This window comes from Plutella xylostella, chromosome Z, assembly GCF_932276165.1.
Source record: "Plutella xylostella chromosome Z, ilPluXylo3.1, whole genome shotgun sequence".
NCBI classification, from domain to species: Eukaryota; Metazoa; Arthropoda; class Insecta; order Lepidoptera; family Plutellidae; genus Plutella; species Plutella xylostella.
In genome coordinates this window covers 9,493,204-9,507,937 of record NC_064012.1, presented here as the reverse complement: position 1 = coordinate 9,507,937, position 14,734 = coordinate 9,493,204, and the positions used below count along the sequence as shown (strand labels likewise).

At 37.5% G+C, this 14,734-nt stretch overlaps 1 protein-coding gene and 1 long non-coding RNA gene across 9 annotated transcripts in view; both read left to right on the top strand.

Moving 5' to 3' along the window:
* Window positions 1–14,734, top strand: part of LOC105389684 (kalirin) — a 136,283-nt gene that overhangs the window by 64,161 nt on the left and 57,388 nt on the right. The window lies entirely within an intron of this gene.
* Window positions 12,715–14,210, top strand: LOC119694290. Of its 2 annotated transcripts, XR_007268174.1 has the most exons (3): window positions 12,729–13,145; window positions 13,368–13,510; window positions 13,596–14,210. It is a non-coding gene; the product is annotated as an uncharacterized LOC119694290 (long non-coding RNA). The 2 variants fall into 2 exon arrangements; XR_007268173.1 differs by having other exon boundaries at window positions 12,715–13,510.

The following is a 14,734-nucleotide window of genomic DNA, read 5'->3' as shown; positions in this document are numbered from 1 at the left end:
CTGCCGTTACAAATTGCAACCGATGCATGACTAAAGAGGATTTAACAGCTGCTATCAGAAAGGAGCTGCAGGATTCGTTAAGTGTGCAAATAAAATCCTCAATAAAAGACTGCCTCGCAACCCAATTACGTGACATAAAATCGGAAATGAATGATATTAAGGAGTCAATTAAATTCTCCTCCGATAAATTTGAGGAATTCAAGTCTGAAGTTATGTCATTCAAGAAAACCATGCAAACGATTCAAAAGGAGAACGAGAACCTACGCTGTACGATTTCTACCCTCCATCAACGCATCAACCAGCTGGAACAACTTTCCCGTGTGGCTAACCTGGAAATTCAGTGTGTTCCCGAGTATAAATCCGAAAATCCTACAAATATCGTGCAACAATTGAGTAAAGTGATTGACTGTGAAATCCAGGACAACGACCTCGTATTCTGTTCTCGCATATCTAAAGCTAACCCCCAGAGTTCCCGCCCCCGCTCCCTACTAGTGAAGTTTCAGTCCCCACGTCAAAGGGATGCATACCTTACAGCTGCCACTAAGTACAACAAGGAACACCCCACAGACAAGTTAAATACCAGTCACTTAGGTATTGCGTGCGAAAAAAAGGCAAATGTCTACGTAGTGGAACATCTGACCCCAGAAATAAAGTCACTTCACGCAGCTGCCCGCCAAAAGGCAAGAGAACTTGGATACAAATATGCTTGGGTACGAAACGGACGTGTGTACCTACGAAAGACGGAATCCTCGGAATACCTTTATGTTCGTGATGTAGAATTCTTAAAAACACTTAACTCTTAAATTGTCGAATAAACTTTTTGTTAATTTGTTATGTGTTGGTCATCAAGCAAACAAAATTCACTGTGTTTAAGATTTCCGTAATATTTACATATCACTTAACATCCTGTATATTATTAACTGTATATTATTCTAGTTTATATTCTATTATGATATTGTACAGATATAGCAGACAAACAGAACATGAAATTGCATACATATCCCAATGTTTTGCTATACTTAATAGACAACCATACTGTGTAGGCAAATTATTTATTATTTTGTATCAATATTATAAAATCTGTGTTATTATGGGTATATATTGCTATTACACTAACCTTTCACCAGCCAGTTTAAACCTATTAAAAGCTATATTCATATTATATTATCGTTTCACTGCAACAATAGATCCACCAATCTGGGTTTTAAAATACGCAATGGATTGTTACCAACTAAATATAGTTATATATTATACTTATAAGCATAGACTTATGTCCTCCAACTTTTTATATTTTATCATACAACCCTTTAACTCACACTGTAAACTGACAATAACTAAACTAGCTCAATCAAATATGCGGCATAACTACTTCGTTGCTCTAGTCTCACTAAATAATATTAAACATTCCCCTAGTCATCATTCAAATATGTGTGTTTGTGACGAATTTATCCACATTAGATATAAACAATGTCTATAATTTCCGATATTAACAAGGACATTGATAATGTCCAAGTTTCTTGTTCCTACGAACTCTCAGCTGAGGAATGTCATTGTTACCTACCATCTTCCAACCAATATATAACTATTCTTACCCAAAATATTAGAAGTGTTAATAAAAATTTTAACGATTTGTCAGTACTGTTACACAGAATAAATAGTAATATTGACATAATAATTCTAACAGAGTGTAGATTAATTAATAACCCGGTATTACCGACTTTGTCTGAATATGACTACAGTTGCACAAAAAATAATCCAATCCAAAACGATGGAGTGGTTATTTACTGGAAAAAAAGTCTGAATGTTAACTGCTGCGAGCCAAGTATATTAGATGCTAACTGTCTTCTCTTAAGAATAAACTGTAATCTTTGTTTACTGGGCATTTACAGATCACCTTCATACAATAATATTGATAAATTTCTTAACTCACTGGATACAGTCCTGCAGCAAAATCAAAGTTACCCGAATATCGTCCTTATAGGAGACATAAACATCGATATAAAACCACTAAACAGAGACAGTCACTCCGAAAAATACCTAAACTTAACAGCAACACACACTTTGCTTCCGGCTCATACCTACCCAACTCATGAAGGCAACTGTCTTGACCATATATTATTAAAAAGTAAAAACCCATCAATAACAATAGTTTTAGATAGCACAGTTACGGATCACCAAGCTGTATTATTGTCACTTTCGGCCATTCAACAGAGTGTTAAAAACAATCATGTCTCACGATTTACAACCTCTTTGGACTATGACAAGGTTTGTATGGACCTAAAAAATAGTAATTTAATGGAAATACTTAGTTGTAACGACGCTGAACATGCAACTAACTCTTTTATACAGACCTTAAAAAGTTCCATAGACAAGTACTCCGTAACTCGAGTTTTACCTAGATCAAAGAATAATATCAAACCATGGATCACGCCTGGCCTAATAAAATCAATAAAAAAGAGAGATAAACTACATAAAAACCTTAGAAAGAATCAAAATGATATAATTTTACAACAGACTTATAAAAAATACAGAAATTATTGTAATAGCATATTAAAAAAATTAAAAAGATTATATGAAAAATCGCAACTTGAAAAAGCTCAAAATGACCCTAAAAAAATGTGGAAAACTCTTAAAAAAATATGTCACATACAAAAGAAAAAGGAAAACGCTTCTGACTTGTTGATAGGTCCTAGGTCAGCACTGGAATCTTCTGATAATGCAAACGAATACTTTGCAAATGTCGGTGACCATCTAGCCAAAACGATAATACGAGAACATAACTTAGATGAAAACTTGCTCTCCCGAAATATAAAAAGTGCTTCTCATAAACCAGGCTCCTTTGGGCTACTACCTACTGATCACACAGAGATCCAACTTATAATTAATAACATGCGAGCTGACTGTGCCACGGGATGGGATGGGATACCTGTCAAACTTATTAAAGTAGCCAAAGACCTGATATTAGCTCCCCTCGTACACATTGTGAATCTCAGTCTTGACTCTGGCATATTTCCCACTGCCCTCAAACGATCTGTGGTGCACCCCATTTATAAAGATGGAGATAAAAGCCTGCCATCTAATTATAGGCCAATATCAGTTCTCCCTTCCATATCAAAAATCCTTGAGACAATTATAAATAAGAGATTGCTTAAATATCTTGAGTCACAAAACCTTCTCTCAGAAAATCAATATGGTTTCCGCTCGGCAAGGTCTACGGAGGATGCTGTCGCACGCCTCACCGCGACTGTAGTGAAACATATTGATGAGGGTGACCGCTGCGCTGGTATCTTCCTTGACCTTGCCAAGGCATTTGACACCGTCTCCATACCCATTCTGCTAGCCAAGTTATACAATATCGGAATACGTGGCATTCAGCACGATCTTTTCACCAGCTACCTGACCATGAGAACTCAGTCATGTAAAATCGACTCAACAGTAAGCTCAAACCTCCAATGCTCAGCGTATGGCGTTCCTCAGGGCAGCATTTTGGGCCCGACACTATTCATCATTTACATAAATGACTTGTGCAATCTCCAACTCCGAAATGCTGCTATTGTCACTTATGCCGATGACACTGCTATCGTGTTCCATGGCAAGACGTGGCAAGGAGTTCAGAAAAACATCCAAGATGGTCTAAGTAGTGTTGTGCATTGGTTTAAGAATAACCTTCTGACCCTAAATCTTAAAAAGTCTAAATATGTTACTTTTTCAATAAGATCCAATGGTCAACCCCAAACAGGCACTTTCACTGTCACAGCTCACTCTTGTGTAGACCCAATTTGTTGTTCTTGCCCTTCTTTGGAACAAGTGCATGAAATCAAGTACCTGGGAGTAATCTTGGATAAGCATCTAAATTGGATATCACACATCAAGTCACTGTCTGGTCGTGTCCGCAAACTGATCTTTATATTCAAGCAATTACGACATATAGCTGATGAAGCACTCCTTAAGATGGTTTATTTTGCCTTTGCGCAGTCCATACTAACCTACTGCATCTATGCCTGGGGAGGTGCCTCTAAAACACACATGATCCATGCAGAGCGATCTCAAAGAGCGCTACTAAAGGTCTCATATTTCAAACCCTTCAGATATCCAACATCAAAACTTTATACAGACACTAAAGTGCTTACGGTTCGTGGACTGTACATTCGCTCGGTTATATTAAAACAACATACCCAAATAGCTTACGATCCGGTTTTCTTTTGTAGCACCCGCAGAAATGACAAAGTCTGTCGAATCACCCATAAAAGGACCTCTTTTTCTCAAAATTTCCACACCTTTCTTGGACCATTTTTGTACAATAAAATAAATAAAATAATAAATCTATACCAAAACACTTTCCGCTCATGCAAAAGAATTACAGTAAATTATATAGAATCACTCAATTATGACGAAATTGAAGGTCTGCTAAATGTAGAAAATTAAAAATTATTAGGAAATAATATATATACTTAAGTATTTATTTACCCTTATATATATATACTCATTTATATCATACCATATTTATATGCACTAAGTATTGTATTATTATATTTAAATATGTAGCTACAAAACTAAAATATAAAATATGTCTAACAAGTAGGAAACTCAAGCGATGAACGAAAGACACTGGCTCCTACGATACAGGTCTCCTAGTGTAGGTCGCCAGGGCCATTTCATGCAGTCGAAGCCTTGTGTAATGTAAATTGTGAGTTAACGCGGTATTATTTAAGATTAACTACTTCTACTTTATTTAGATCATAAACATGTTGTAATAGGCTAAGTTTTTGTCAATAAATATATTCTATTCTAAATATATTCTATAGTTGCACTTACACGTTCATATAAAATAAACTGAATTACCCTGAAGTGTTGGCTCGGTTGGGTGCGAGATGGATTATAGCTTGATGTAATATCCGGCGGCGGCGGACGCGGAATGTTCCTGAGGCCTAACTAGTGAGAGCGGCTACTTACTGCACTCACTCTATTAGAAATAGATAGCTTGTAGCACCATCCAGAGCGTTTACAGATCAGGGTTTTTTTCGGCGAGTAAGAAAGAAAGTAAACATTTATTTGTCACATTGAACAACAAAAACAGAAAAAGAAAGAAAAAGAATACAAAAAAAAATAACAATACAGAAAATAATACAATACAGTACAAACAAGATTGCTTCCCAGAGCGTCAAATCGGCACCAGCTCAGCATGTGCTGTGGCCAAAGAGGCCACAGCGCTGTTTTTCAGCTGCTCCGTACGCATTACGTTCGTTGGAGCAAACGCTCTTACAAACGCGTTTTGTAAAAAAGGTGTTGTATCAGTATAAATCACTATTACGCAAGCTTAGAAACGCTCGTACGAGTTAGGGGTGTACCAACATACGCACCTACAAGAGCTTATAACAATACGCTATTCTGAAAACGCTCTTAGTGCAGCTTAAACCACCTCCAGCCAGTGAAGCACCCGAGCTAGACGAACACCTTTTCAAATATTTACGAATTTCGGTTCAGCTTTGCGTACTACCGCCTAACTAACATGAAACAACATGTGCCCGCCAAGCTCACTCGCTTCGCTAGCTGGCGGTGTGGCCTGCGCTTTACGCCTCGGACCCTCCCAGTCTTGCCGACTTGTTAAACTTTTTTGTAACTGTTTGTGTCGGTGTCATTTCGCCATTGAGCTTTTGACTGAGCCCCTTAATTATCGGCAAAAACTGTTCAAATGCGGAACTGCCGAAATACTCGTCTGGGTGTTGCCTTATTACATTGCCTCCGCATTTTCATCCCTTTGCCATTTTAAAAAGATCTAACTACAAACCTGATCTAACTTACTTTGTAGGTGTATACCTATGGGCCAGTCCTTTCATGTTTTTTTTTGTTATTCCAGTTGAAAATTTACATTTCATGTTTTCATGTCATGGTGACTCTTCACATTTAGGAACGACTTCTTATCTTTTCAATGTCTTCATTATCCCGTAATCTTCCACTGATGGATGTATGCCTCTCCCAAGAGGCGCCATGACACTCTTTATCTTTTATAGAAACATAAAAAATATATATATTTATATTTAGCTTCGAGCGGGCAAGATACTCGTACAATTTAATACACTTTTGCTTAGTGCACGTATGAATATGGTTTGTTTGGCTGCTAAAGCTTTTGCCTCGTTTACATAGTGCGAGCTGCTACCTAGGCCAGTGAACTCGGCTTGTCTACTCGTATGCCAGTAGCTCCATTCGCCTTTGCTATTTATCATTGTAGATGCTGTCCAGTCTTAATCGATGACTACCAAGTAACGTTTAAGAGTCCCACATGTTAGCTCACTGTGTGTAAACGAGCTATTTGTGCCAGATAGAATATGTTATGAAATACAGCAATGGCCTATGATTGCACAGACCACTAGTGCGGCGGCTGTCCAGTGTCCACCAGAGAGGGTGTGAGACTAACAAAAAATCTAATCAAAAACCCTGAAATAGAAGAGAGTTATCAGTTACACGTTTGCACGAGTACTCGTATCTATCTGTATGCTGCACGTTGGATACACGGACGAATCAAAAATCTGAAATGAATCAGACCGACCACGCGACGTCTATGTTTTTAGGGTTAGCCGCATGGGCATGGTAAAAACCATGTGATTTTAAAAGATTCGTTTTGCCAGTCTGTTTGTATTTCACACAGCCACTATGGAATATAGTGGCTGTGTGAAACATTATATTTGAGGACGTTGTACGACTGATTGATTAATTTAATGATGATTACATAGTTTTTCATGTACCTATCAGCCTCTGAATGGCGGTAAAAGTCCACATTTTCGGCCATTTATATTTGCTACTAGCTGTTCCCGCGCGCTTCGCTTCGCCTTAAAAAGTTTTCCCGTGGGAATTCCGGGATAAAAAGTAGCCTATGTTCTTTCCCAGGGTCTAGACCGTATGTATGCCAAATTTCATTCAAATCCGTTCAGTAGTTTTGGCGTGAAAGAGACAGACAGACAGACAGACAGACAGACAGACACAGTTACTTTCGCATTTATAATATTAGTTAGGATCTAGTCTCTACAATTCAAGGCAGTGTTTCTATTCATACATAATATTATTATGATATGTAGGTTCTTTTAATTACTGACTGGGAGCAGGAATTTCTGGAATCGCACAAAGGAAGCACTGAACTAGTAGAAGGCCCTAAGCCGGGCTCACTCCATCTCTTACCAGGAAAACTTACGCTAAGCCAATTTCTCTAAGTCTTCAAAGTCGGCCTTTATAAATAAAATCGATTTTTTATCTCAACTTGGAAGACTTCGCGTAATATTGAACTTAAATTATTTTAATAATAATCTGATGAGGTGTAGTGTATGGTATGGATTACTCAATATTTGAACGTTTCTGTTTTAGCATCTTTTCATTTTTATTTGTTTAAAAAATATGTACAACTTTAACTAATACGTATACAACATAGACTACGAAAAATATACTTAACAAAATCATTACATACAGTTAGTTGAACAGTATTAAATAGTTGTTAGAAAGATTTTACAATGTTCGCATTCGCGTCTAGCGATCAGCACGCATGATCGAATAGGTATGAAGGCAACTCAGTCATCTATGAAAAAGCGCAAATTTATACACTTCGAATAAAAACTTCGCTGGATAAATTTATCATGGAAATAAACTTGTTAGGAATACTATACAAGATTTTCCTTGCCAAGTTAAATACTTACAGTAAAGAAAGGCAAAGAGTTACTCGTAGCTTAACACCCTGTTGAATCTTGCACTGCACTTTTCCGTAGCAATTATCTAAATGTATCCTGAACTTTACTCGAAGTTCTTAGTTGTTTGTTAGTTTTTTACAATATAGGTACATGGTGGAAAAGATGGATGAAAAGCAAGTGTAGCTTGATTTCTTCTCTGTTGTAGCCGTAGCTCTTGTATTTTTTTTTATCTATGCGAAATAACATATTGATACCTTTACCCTTTTCTGAAAAAAGGTGGTGGCAGACAGACACACAGACAGACGGACGGACAACAAAGACCAAAGTGATCATATAAATGATCCTATTTACGTTTTAAAGTACGAATCATTAAAAATCTGTATTATGGAAACACCTTCAAAAGGAATAGTATCTGCTTATTATTTTTTTTTACTGTCACATGGAATTGGTCTCTAAATTAAATTATTTCCTTTTTATTTTTTTTTAAAGTCTGTTTTTTAATGATTTAATACGGTTTTTTAGGGTTCCGTAGCCAAAATGGCAAAAACGGAACCCTTATAGTTTCGTCATGTCCGTCTGTCCGTCTGTCCGTCTGTCCGTCTGTCACAGCCGATTTACTCGGAAACTATAAGTACTACAGTGATGAAATTTGATGGGAATATGTGTTGTATGAACCGCTACAAAAATATGACACTAAATAGTAAAAAAAAGAATTGGGGGTGGGGCCCCCCATACATGTAACTGAGGGATGAAATTTTTTTTTTCGATGTACATACCCGTGTGGGGTATCAATGGAAAGGTCTTTTAAAATGATATAAAGTTTTCTAAAAAACATTTTTCTTAAAGTGAACGGTTTTTGAGATATCAGCTCTCAAAGTCGTAAAAAGTATGTCCCCCCCCCTCTATTTTTATAACTACGGGGTATAAAATTCTAAAAAAAATAGAGGTGATGCATGCTAATTAACTCTTTCAACGATTTTTGGTTTGATCAAAGTATCTCTTATAGTTTTTGAGATAGGTTGATTTAACTGTAATTTTGCTGCTACGGAACCCGCACTTGGCCGGTTTAGTTTATTTACAATTATTGACAGTCAAATTTCAAGCAGCGAATGATATCAATAAGTCCTACTAGTCAATACGACTCATCGAAGCCTAAACACGAGGTAGTTGCTATATACCTACCGTGACCCTTTCCGTTTCCATCATTAGATCATCTCACCACTCATCATTAGATCATGTCACCATTATATATTGTTTTGTTATAAGAACTATATTTACGTTCAAAATTATATTAGAATCGGTTAATAGATGCCCAAAATCGGTCTTTAAATGGCGTTATAACCAGTGAATGTACATAATAAATTAGAAATTATTATACATAGGTACATACAAACGAAATGAAGTTTTTCGAAGTGTTTTAAAAACTTTTTAACCACGGTATTAAAAATACCATAAAATTATTTTAACAATTACTCTAGGTACTTCTTCTTTTTCTTTGCCTCTTCCCGTTATTTGGGGTCGGCTCTCCTCGTTACTCGGCGCCAGGATGTTCTATCCTGGGTTGTCTGGGTATCTACATCCAAATGGGACTTCTTCAAGTCGCGTTTTATGGTGGATAACCACGTGGCTGGGGGGTGACCTCTGCCTTTCTTCTTCTCGGGGATGGACAGGGCTCGATGCACGGTGTAGTCATCGCTCCGTATCATTACGTCTCATTACTCATTACGATTAATACTTAACATATATAACATATACATAATAACTCTAGGTACATATACATACAATTCGCTTGTGCTCTGTTCATCACTAAGAATTTACCTACGCTAGCGGCAAGTGCAATGTGCGTAATTATTTACACTGAGGTTATAAAATTCCACGAACATACCAAAGGTTTTACCAACATACCATAATACATATATTATGTAGGTATGCCAAATGAAATGAGTGCAAGCTGCTCATTCTGACTAATTAGAACTGTCGAGAGCTGAGCTGTCTGTGCAGAAGCTATTTCCTGTTCCTTTGAATGTGTCCCCTTGTATCATATTCATTCAATACCTGCATGTGGCTGGCTCATACATCAGTCCATGGCCTATCCGCTTTTGACAAGATATTGGATTCCATCCCCGCTGCGACTACAAAAGGAGCAATTATTGAAATCTCATTAAGCCGTGCGATTGAGCACTGTTAGACTGTTTAGTAAATAATACTCGTATTAATGATGGTGATATACGGAATGTAGACATGTCATGAAAGCTGATGGTTTAGAGATCTGAATGTTACCGCGATTCAATACCGGTCGGGAAATATACTTTTAGTTAAAGCGAACATGTCGAGCGTTAGAATGAAGTTTATGCAAAGTTATATGGCTGCCTTTTGCAACAAACATTACCTGTGGAAATTGAATCGTATATCCCTGTGACTTCTGTGACAATTCAAAGAAAACTGCATACAAAGCGGCAAGTAATCCCATTTGTTGTGCATTAAATACGCAGCAGGTCCGCCCTAATTGGTTCAAGAGTCGAGAAAATGAAAGCTTCAGTGCAGTAACGAGATCAGCGGTCGCCGTGAGCCGGCTAGAGGCTCCTGCGCTGCCTCACTTATTTATGAAGCTCTTACTAGCAGTAGCTTCAAACATTATTGCTACAAAAGAGTTGTGCATCGGTTCTCTATACAAGAATGGATCTGTCGTGAGTTTTGGGTTCACAACGTCATAACTCGTCGAGTTATGCTTAGTAATTTGATTTAGTTTTACAAAAAAATTGTTGATCGCGTAATTATATTCGCATGGAATTGTTGATTCATACTATAACTCGGACGGAATTAAAAACCCCGATCATTAAGAGAAATGAGCTCAAAATACAATACGTACCGATTACCGATTTTAATGAATCATTGTTAACATACTAAAGTAATTGGTAATTTTATACCTATGGTTAATAAGTAAATTATGCATGGTACTCGGATGTGTACTACTGAAAATTTTAAAGGTTTTGCGTAGTCTAAATTATACTCATCATAAGGAAGAGAAACATAAACTGGAATGCAAAGGATAGGATACAATAAGGATCTCTTAGAATAGGTACAATTGTGACCTGGTTGGGTGCGTTTATTAGACTTCGATCGATCCAATACCTAATACTAAAGTTCGCAGGGAAGCTTACTGCCGCGAGTGCCGCTGTCCATACTAAAGTAGTATGTACTAGTATGTGCTTTCTTTTTAAATAGGTACTTACTTTTATAGGTATATATACGTATATATACTCGTATAATAGTATATTTACCTAAGATTCCTCTCTAAAACTTAGTCATTTTGGACTTAAAACACAGTTTTATACTCATACAAAATAAATTGCTATTAAAATGAAAGGAATTATAAAAAATATTCTACAAACTAAAACAAAATCCAGTTCAACAAAAAACCTTTATGAAATGAAATTGCAGCGAACGACTTAAAAAATCGATGCAAACTGTTTCAAAGATACGATTCAAATGACAAACACAAGGCAGGCGTTTGATTGGCCTTTTCAGGAATATAGTGAAAACTATAACAAGAGCCTGTGAGGCTCGGGAGCAGTCAACTGAGATGCACAATTCGCGACGTCCGCAGCCCCCGGCAGACCACGTGAATGCCAGAGTTCATCATATTAATACTGAAGTTTCCTAAAGTATTTCAATGTTGAAGACGCAACCTTGAAAATTTCAACTACCCTGTGAGTGGTTGGAAATTGATCTTCGGTTTGGACGGCTCTGTAATGTGTATGATGGAATATGATGAAGTGGATGTTTGAAATTATCGGAATATTGTGCTCATGATTTGGGCAGGCGCTATGTAGGATTTATTACGTCTCACTGAAGAAAATTAAGTACATAATAATGTACATATTTGCATTATAAATAATAATTTTCAATTTCGTTTTTTTTTTACCTACGTACCTACTGAATTTGATATTTGAAAAACTCTATTTATTCGCCCTGAAAACGGTTCATATTAAACGCAAATCATTGAAAACATGTTGTGTTAGTAACGCTGGAGAAACAAGATTTCGTATCAGTACGAGGTACCTACTCTATGTTTTAAATTTATTGTAGAAGGTACCTATGAGGCGGCGGCATTTTTTTCAGTATTATTCAGAGTTGGGCCCATAACGAAGTTATTCCAGAATTGCGGGACACAGGTATTCGGGGAGAATTCCAACCTGAATAATATTTAATCTCGCTATTTTGCATAAACTTCATTCGGTAATATGGTTAGTTAGTGAATGCGTTTGACGACGGTCGATCATTAAGATAGTTAAGCGGTGGTCGGCTTTGCAACCATGTCTGGTTGCGGACAATAGCTGCGCTAGTCAATACAGCATCTGGACGTATGTATTAGTACAGCGTTACATACAATGTTGTGCAAGACTGCATCTGAAACCGATTACGTACTACTATAGTCCGTGCCGCCGCTCCTGCTAACTACATTCTCGCTTTACAAATGTGTCGTCAATAGGCTGGCAGGACACTAGAGGCAGGTTGGCGGTGGATCACAATGCGGCGTGCCGGACATACCGTCTCACGCCAATCAAGCAATCCTCGTAATCAATCATACACGCATCAATCGCAGTGCTTGCCGCCGCCGCCGCCGTCGACGTGGCCGTAACTAGCCACCGATAAACCAGTTACACAATGACTGCCTTAGATACGACAGCATTGTGACGGGATTCCGAATAGGATATTTGGGACCACGATATATTCAATATTGATATTTTGAAAATATAATAAACATTTGTATAATACAGAGTTGATTAAATTGTTAGTAATGTAAGACCTTTTAATATTAATTACAATTTAACTATTTTCACCTGTTGCAATTCAAACCATTTTATATCGATCCTTATACATTTATGTGACTTTGGACTGTATTTAATCGTTTAACATTTTATTATGTGGCTTTTATTGGCGGACGCCACTACTTGAAAATAGAATAGAATAGAATAGAATAGAAATCATTTATTTGACACACAGCAAAAAAAATGAAAAAACAAAAATACAGTAACTTTCAAAAACAGCTAAGTACTTATATATAAAGAACATAAGTAATAATTAAATCAAACAAAAAAATATATGTACCAGTACAAAACATTGGACAATATGCTGCGTGTCAAAAAGGCACATCCACTCAGCTATTGCTGCGCCTTAGAGGAACTCGAAGGACACAGCACTGGTGTTTCAGTGGATGCCCAGCGTGACGCACGAAAGAAATACTAATAATATTGACAAAAAAAACAGTTATTGCGCGAGCGACGCCGCAGCGTGATCACGTGTACTCCTGAAAACGGGATTTCGCACCGCCAGCGCCAGGGCAGAGAGGCCCGCCCAGCTGCGCTCGTCGCACGCGCACAGGTGCCAAATAGATATAACAAAATAGAAACAGAATAATTAAAAAAAACAAATCAAGACTTGACAATAACCTGTGATGCATTATTAATGGTGAGTGTGTGACAGATAATATCTTATAGGACTAAACCACTTTGCTATATACCTACCTACTTAGTTTAAACAAATACATACATATTGTGTACCTAGTGTGAAATTAAAATGTGAGTTAGTGAGTATAGTATAGTATGCCTATGTGTGAGTGTAATATGCTAGAAAGTGTGTGTGTGTGTACCTAAGAATGAAATAACATATAAATATATTTTTAATTTACAGACTACCTATGGAGACAGTATTTATTATACAAATACATAAATAAAACCAATAGTTTGTATATATTATTGCACATGCCATCGCCGTGTTCAAGCAGATCCAGGAACAAAGGAAATCCTACCTTACGCACTGAGGATAAGGTCGTGGTAAGTGCAATTTTTATAAAATAGATTTTTGCATTGCTAATAAATACGACTTAAAACGATACTTAAAAGAATTAATTGTTTTCAGACCTCGGATAGGCGGTGGGAGATTGTTGTATATGTCGCTCGAGAGATATTTAAAACTATGGCGAAACATGGCAGATTTATGTTTGGGAGTCAGCATGAGATAAGTTGCAGCTCTGGTATTAATAGTGTGGTGATTACGGGCCCAGGCCAGCTTATCATACAGATAATCTGGCGACTGGTGCTTCACCACACCGAAGAGGAGAGTGGCCAGATGCAGTTTCCACCTCGCAGCAATCTTCAACAGGTTTGAACGGTTAAGGAACGGTGTAACATGAGCGCGCGGAGGTATATTAAAGCAGAACCTCGCGCAGGCGTTCTGTACTCTTTGTAACAATCTTTCCGTTTTGCGTAATAAACAAGGGCCGTATACGGTGTCAGCATAATTTAGTTTGGAAAGTACAAGCGATTCGCACAATTGGATACGGAGGTCAACATTTAAGTAAGGTCGCATTTTGTACAAGATTTTTAGTCTATAAAAACAGTTTCTGATCATTTCCATGACATGTTTTTCAAAACGCAGACTGCTATCAAAAATAAGACCGAGGTTGCGCGCCTCCGTAACTCGTTCTATAACCGCTCCATCTAATATTATATTCGGATTATGTACAATAGTGTCTTTAACCTGTTTTTTTGTACCAATCACCATGTACTTGGATTTGTTTGGATTTAGATGTAATGAGTTTTTATTTGACCACTTTGCAATCCGTTCAAGATCTTCATTGATAAGTTTACATGTGTAATCAGTATTAGATGGGGGCCCCGCCAAATATATTTGAAGGTCATCGGCGTAAACATGGAAATTACAGTTTTGCACCTCACTAGTGATGTCTGCGGCGTACAGAATGAACAGGAGTGGACCCAGAATAGATCCTTGCGGTACACCCCTGGTCACTGGATAGCTCGCTGAGAGACTAGTACTGCCATCATTTTTTCTCAGTTTCACAATCTGCGATCTTTGGTCTAGGTAACTGTAAAACCATTTCACCGCGTTAGCGTCAAACCCGTAGTACGATAATTTTGCCAACAGCAGCGAGACATTAATCGTATCAAATGCGCGGGAAAAATCTAGCAGCGTCAAGATGGTGGCTTTACCCTTATCTTGGGAAGCCAGTAAGTTATCCACCACGTCGAGGAGGGCTG